This window comes from Vigna radiata, chromosome 2 (genome assembly GCF_000741045.1).
Source record: "Vigna radiata var. radiata cultivar VC1973A chromosome 2, Vradiata_ver6, whole genome shotgun sequence".
In the NCBI taxonomy this organism is placed as follows: domain Eukaryota; kingdom Viridiplantae; phylum Streptophyta; class Magnoliopsida; order Fabales; family Fabaceae; genus Vigna; species Vigna radiata.
In genome coordinates this window covers 18,933,368-18,940,693 of record NC_028352.1, presented here as the reverse complement: position 1 = coordinate 18,940,693, position 7,326 = coordinate 18,933,368, and the positions used below count along the sequence as shown (strand labels likewise).

General features: G+C 37.7%; 1 pseudogene; it reads left to right on the top strand.

The window, feature by feature from the left end:
- Positions 1 to 415: 415 nt before the first annotated feature.
- LOC106752973 lies at positions 416 to 1,445 on the top strand (annotated as a pseudogene).
- Positions 1,446 to 7,326: the final 5,881 nt, after the last annotated feature.

The window sequence follows — 7,326 nt, the reverse complement described above, 5'->3', positions numbered from 1 at the left end:
TATGATTTTTCATCAATGAACNAAATATTTTGGGATGGACAATATATATGCAGTTTGTTTGTGGATTGAAACTGTTATGCAGGTCTGCTTATGTTGTGTACACTGTAGGTATGTGTGGTTGGATAAGAAAAACAAATACAACANATTTATCCCTGCATGATACCGAAGGCTTTACCCAGGGCCTAGAGCCTTCGGTAATTACCCAGGGCCATAAGCCTTCGGTAATTACCCAGGGCCAAAAGCCTTCGGTAATTACCCAGGGCCAAAAGCCTTCGGTAATTACCCAGGGCCAGAAGCCTTCGGTAAAAGTAGCGACGACTGATTTACCGAGGGCTTTTTGACCGTCGCCGGGCCCTCGGTAATTGGCCTTTAGCGACGGCTTGTGGCCTTTTCCGAGGGATTTTGGCCTTCGGTAATGCCCTTCGTTACTGTAGTGTTCAAGAAAACTGGGTACGAGCAATGTCCGTATGAACATGCTTTGTACATAAAGAAATCAGAAAAGGATATGATGGTAGTTGCTCTTTATGTCGATGACCTCATATTCACTGGAAGCAACACGAAGCTGATTAAGGAGTTTAAGGAGGCAATGGAAAAAGAGTTCGAGATGACAGACTTAGGCTTGATGAAATATTTTCTTGGCCTAGAAGTGAAGCAATCGGAGGAAGGGATTTTTATATCCCAAGAGAGGTACGCGCTTGAAATTTTAAAGAAGTTTAAAATGGAGGACTACAACCCGGTTTCTACTCCAATGGAACCAGGCACTAAACTCTCGAAGTTTGATGGAGGAGAACGAGCTGATTCTGGGAGATATCGACATTTGATCGGAAGTCTAAGGTATCTTACAAGCACGAGACCCGACTTAATGTTGAGTGTTGGGATAATGAGCAAATTCATGGAGGATCCAAGCTATACACATTGGAAAGCCTTGAAGAGAATTCTAATACATATTCGAGGTACCCTATCACTTGGTCTTTTCTATTCAAAATCAGATGACTATCAACTAGTGGGTTACTCGGATAGTGATTGGTGTGGAGATGTTGATGATCGGAAAAGTACTTCGGGTTATGTATTCCTACTCGAAAATACGACTTTTACTTGGCTGTCTAAAAAGCAACCCATTGTAACCCTGTCTACGTGCGAAGCGGAGTATGTGGCGGCCTCTTGGAGTGTGTGTCATGCAGTTTGATCCAAGATGAAGGGACTGTGATCCGAGTTGATAACAAATTGGCGATCGAGTTGGCAAAGAATCCAGTTAATCACGGAAGGAGCAAGCACATCGACGTTCGTTTTCATTTCATCCGAGAACAAGTAAGAGAAGGAAAGGTCAAGTTAGAGCATGTTAAAAGTCGAGCTGAAGCCGTGGACTTTTTACCAAGCCACTGCCGACCATATTGCTGGAGAATTGCAAAAGACTTATTGGAATGAGAAATGGAAAGAGTATTTAAGTTTAAGGGGGATATTTATTATTAAACTTAAATTAGAAATTTATTTTTTGTCTGTTAGTATTCTTAGATAGCATTAATAGTTTTAGGTGGCAAAGGAATCATGACTTATCTCTAGTATTTGAAAAGACAAAAACTTTTCATTTATCTCTAGCATACGAAGAGACAAACCTTTCTCCAATAATTGTATCAGCTCATTTTAAAAAATGCAGAAAAAAGAAAGTTGTTTATTTTGAAAAAGTTGTCAACCTCCTTCTTGATTCCCAACAGAAACACCCCAAAGAAATGCAGAGTGTGGATGAAGTTCGCAGCACGACAAGGAGATGCAAACAGTCTCTACGAAATCATTGAAAATGATCCATCTGTTTTAGAAACAATAGATTCAATACCATTTGTTGAATCTCCCTTGCATGTTGCTGCACGTGCAGGGCAGGTTCAGTTTGCCGCNGAGATCATGACANTGAAACCTTCATTTGCTTGGAAGTTCAATCCCCAAGGACGCAGACCGATCCACCTTGCTCTCGAAAATGGCGACACCACAATGGTCCTTCACCTTATAAACATGGACAAAGAACTGGTATGAGGGGGAAGATGTCGGATGAGATACGTAGAGTGTACATGATAGTGGCTACTCTTGTTGCAACCGCCACCTATAACGCTGCAGTGAGNCCACCTGGTGGAGTTCATCAGATTCAANCAGCTGGGACTAATAACACTGCCATTCATGTGGCATCAAATACATCAAAAGTTTATGAAGGGAAATCAGTGATGTCGAGCTCCGACTTTATGCTGTTTTCGATCACAAATTCGTCTGCCTTTATTGTGTCCCTTATATCAATTATTTTAATGATGCCTAGGAATCTTGGATGGCATCTACTGAATACGTCAGCATTCTTTTTTTTTTACAAGCTACATCCTTTCTTTGATGGTCGTATCTCCCAATGATATCATCCCAAACCTCTGGAGCACCTTTATCCTAGTCTTTTCTTGTTTAATCGGTGCAGTGGGTGCTGTTTTTCTCACACCTCAATAAGTTATGTTCGGTTATTCGGACCGGTTGTTTATTTTAGTTTTAATTGTCTTTGTAAGTCTACTATTGTGATAATTATATATTCCAAGTGTGTGTGATTGTAGTTTACTTGTGGTGATGAATAAAATCAGAAAGTTAAAAAAAAAAGTAGACAGTGAAGGTTAATTAATTCTATGAGAATAATATCTATTTAAATTGACATAGACAACGTATGTAATATAGATTCTTTAATTTTTTTTTTAATATTTCTTTAAAATAAATGCTAAATATAACATAATTGAAAAGATGAATTTTTAACCGCATTTACAACCAATGTTAAAAGTATGTAAAAGTAAGGACTTTTATCATTTGTTAAAATGATAAATAACATTGAGAAAGTGTTGAGGGCATCAAGAAATACCAAGTAAATCGGAGGATGCAATAGATTGGTTGACTTGTAAAAAGATAGAAAGGAAAAGTACCAAGACGAATAGCATTGAAACAAGATATATTTGATGAATTTTGTATGAGAACCTTTCGTCTTTTTGTCCTCTTATATTTTTTAATGTATTATATTTAGCTTCTAAGGAGTATGGGCCTGATAAATACTTATCTTCAGCATTGTATGAAACATTCGTGAACATAATGAAAATTTAATTTCTGTGAGAAACTTCAGATAAAATTTTCTCTCGAAGGTCAAGCTAGAGAGTCCAAGAGATCCGCCTCTAGCCACCTTTCAAGCACATTCCTCATTCTTTCATTTCTCCATCTCACCATTATGTTTCTCTCTCATCATCCATGCTGGTTCACCTTTCCACCAATCCTTTGCAGTTTAGCAGCCACGTGTCAGCGTCCTTGTTGCTTCGTCAGTGCATCTACCGGCATCAATGCTATTACCTCCTCATCATTCGCCACATCTTCATTTCATTTGCATTCCACCCTGCTCAACCATAGGTCATTCTCTCATTCGAGCTCCATCATCTCCAACCATAAATCCACACTCCATTTGTGTCTTCGAAGGTATTTTCTCTTCGTTCATCACCCTACCACATCTTCTTCTAGGGTTTCCACTCCCTTCCACCATTCTTCACCGATTAAAACCTTGTTTCACCGATTATAATTCACTTTCCACCGACTAAACCTTTTCCCTCTGTTCATACCTCTTTTCCACCAATTAAAACCCTTATCCTACCGATTAATCTATCAAGATAGTGTCTTTGCATCATTCTAGGGTTTCCTTGGTTCGTCTAGGGTTTTTCATGTCGAATCCTAAGCATATCATCTCGCTTAGGGTTCTCCTATGTTTGTCTTTGATTCTCTCTCAATTTTAAGTTTGATCTAAAGTTTCTACTCCATTCTGTCGCGTCTGCTCTCGTCAGAGAAGCTTCGAGGAGCATTACCTACGTTTGCGTCACGCCAATCGGTTTCCTGCTTAGGCTCTTCCATCAATATCCATAAGAGAACCCTATAAAAACATCGAAGGGAGCTCGAGCGGAACACAAGACATCCAAGACACTTTAGACTAAAGGTGAAAAGAGCACTAAGAGGAAAAGGAACGAGGTCGAGACTAGAGCTAGTTTAATAAGGAGGTTAAACACAATAATTATAGAAAACGTGTAACCCATAAGGAGGTCTGACACAATAAATGATGTTTTAGGATATTTACTTTCCTTTTGTATATTTTTTCTTTTTATTTTAATACAATATAAATAAATAAAAATAGGGGTGACAAATTATGGACACAAATTCAAATATTCTAACAAATGACACGAACAAGAAAATGGCAAGATTAATGTTGATTGTGACAATTTGCGGTCACTATTCTCGTTGATTTCTTTTATCAATTCTTCATTTATTCTTGGTAATTTACTTATACTGTAATTTACACTCATGCAAACCCTTCATGTCACTCTCTTCTTCATCTAAGTTTATTTGGAGTAATCTTGATAGAGTTTCATTATGCATTCAATAGTGATTTTACAAGGGGTGGAGACCTCAATTTATAGGAGGAAAGTCTCTCATTCAAGGCAAAAAAAGAGGGAAATTTCAAATTGAATTCCCCCTATGTGCTCCTTAAATGGTGGCACATTTGATGGATCACATGCCAAATGGCACTTACACTTTTCATGCTTTTGCAACTTATGCAAAATAAGGAAATTGTGTGTACTCTTAGCTTACATGACTGGCCTAAGATTTTGAGTGGGCTAATTGAAGTCCAATTGAAACCTTAGGTGATCTATCATGATCCAAACCCAAATACAAGTCTACTTTTTTTTTTTAAAAAAAAAAAGGCCCAAAAATACAAGCCTAATGAAACATTTATTTTAAATCTTTAAATCTTCCTTGGCCCGTGTTATCAGCATCTTAGGCCTATTATCCTTAGTACCTTCTCAACCTTTTTATATCTTCCTTACCGTGCTTTTAGTGAGAGGTCCTCTGGCTGGGCCTAAGTCATCATCCCTTCCTCTTTTAGAAGTATTTGTCCGCAGATCTAAAGGGTATGACTCGTCATCCAAACTACCTACGAAAGGAATTGGATCACTAACATTAAAGGTGGTTCATATTCCTCAAGTAAGTCTAATTGATAAGCATTATTATTGATCTTCCTAAGGACTTGAAAAGGACCATATCCTAGGAGGCTATGTTTGGAATTCCACTATTTACGAAATCTATCTTTACGTAAATGAAGCCAAACTCAACCCCCTTCAGTAAAGATCATCTATCTTCCCATTATTTTTGTATTTAGCATACCTCTTTGTTTGTTGTTGTATCTGATTCTTAACCCTTTCATGTAATTCTTTGAATAATTTAGATTTTTTTTATAGTTAAATAGTAAATAATTACAAGAATTAACTCTACACTTTAAACTTAATTGTACCGAGTCTTTGGATTGATACCTAGTGATGGCAACTCCTAAAGGGACTTCCCATCCAAAGAAGCATCAACTACACTAAGACTATGAAAGGGAAGTTGATTAAGAACTTAATATTTTCTTTCTAAAGTCTTAGCATGATTCTCTTTAGCTAAATAACCTTTACTTTGTTTTGTAGGTTCTTAATAAAGAGGAGAAACCATGTACATACAAATAAGGAAGGCTACCAAGGATGCAAATCAAGGAAACCAAAAAGAAAGCAGGTGGCGCTCCAGTGCCCCCTAAAAAGGGCGCCCAGGCGCCAGTGCCAGAAATCCAGGATCATCTTCTGCACACGGATTGCTGACACGACAGGGCTGTATCTTGCCTTCCAAGTTTCCCAGACTATTTAGCTTCCTTAGCAAGCTTCTTTTACACTTAGAATAGCTTCCTTAGCACATTTTGGAGTCACTCCTTCATCTATAAAAGGAAGTCTTCTTACATTGTAAAAGCCAACTTTCAATTGATTATGAAATGCTGTTGAGATTTCTCCAGACACTATTTTCAGAGTTCAACTTGCCTGTGCCTATTCTGCACATTCTCCTCTAGCTTCCTTCCCTCTTGGAAGGCTTTCGGAGCTTGAGATTCCTTGATTCACCTACACACCTTCATTGAAGCATTCATCAAACACTTACTGTGTCACACTCTCAACCTTCATTCTGCTGCCACTTTTGGTCTTGCAAGTTGTTCGTGCTTGATTTGCAAGGAAGCTTCCATCATTTGGCATCACGAGCCAACTGTTCCGTTCCACGCTTCAAGAGCTAAGTGCAAAATTTTTTTTCTCCGTGTTGTTCTGTTCTTTAATGTCACTATTTCATTCATTTCTTTTTCTGATTCGTTTTTGTTTGAGTGAATGTTTGTTTGCGTTCACTGATCCTTAGTGTGTCTTTTACATTTTAATTGGTGCAATTGTTTGTTTTTGGTTCAATTCCAACTTCTAATTTCAGATCCGTACTGTCTAAGTCATGTGTAAGTGTTTTGCAATTTTTTTCTCTGTTACGTGTCTTTGTTTCTGTTCAGCGTGTGATTTTCGTTTTGCTGTGTGTTCACTGCATTGACTAGCTCAATTTGATCATACAAAGCCATGAGGTATTGCCTAGCTTTGATCAAAACAGTTTCGAGCTTTGACCGAGAATATCTCTGTATCATACAGTGATTTCGGGTTAGCAGTGATTATTCTGTGTTGTTAGATGTTTTCTGAGTCTGAAGCTTCAAACAAGTGTTCTTAATAATTCTAAATGTGTTTACGGTGATTCCACATCAAATGTATTACAAAATTCCAAATTGAGTTGTGAGTTTATTCATGATCACTGTTACATTTTGCATCAGCTATTTGCTTCTGCTTTGACGTGTTCACTTAAGTATTTGTGACATTCTTTTGCGTCTAAAGTTGTGCACTAGTTTAGATGATGTATAGGATCAGTTCTTTGATGATGATCATTATATTTGCGTCAAAAATTGTCAAATGAATGTTTCAGTTGAATCAACATAGTGATTTCTGCCACTGTTACAGCTTTGCACCGTGCTCCACTTTCGTTGACTGTGATTTAGGTTCATTTACATCCTCTAGCTACTTTTCTGCAGCTAGATCTAGTAAATAGGACTTTCTTGTGGTCTGATTGATCCAGCCAGCTTAGCCTCTCCAATTGTTTTTTTTTCAAAATTCTGTTGCAGTATGCATTTTGCTACTGTTTGACAACTATTCTACTGCATAAGTCACAACTCCACCTGTGATTTTGAGCTTATACTTGTTTCTGTGCATAGAAATTGTTTGAACATGTTTCATTGACCATTTAAAACTTGTTTGCATGGTCTATTTTCTCTTTTTTCAGCCACAACATCAATTCACATATTGAACCATCATTTTTGCTTGAAATATGCAAGTTCACACCTCATTTTGAGATCCTGGCTGTTTTGGATCCGTTTCATTGCTTAGGGAGTCCTTTTTGGTGATTTGAAAGTTG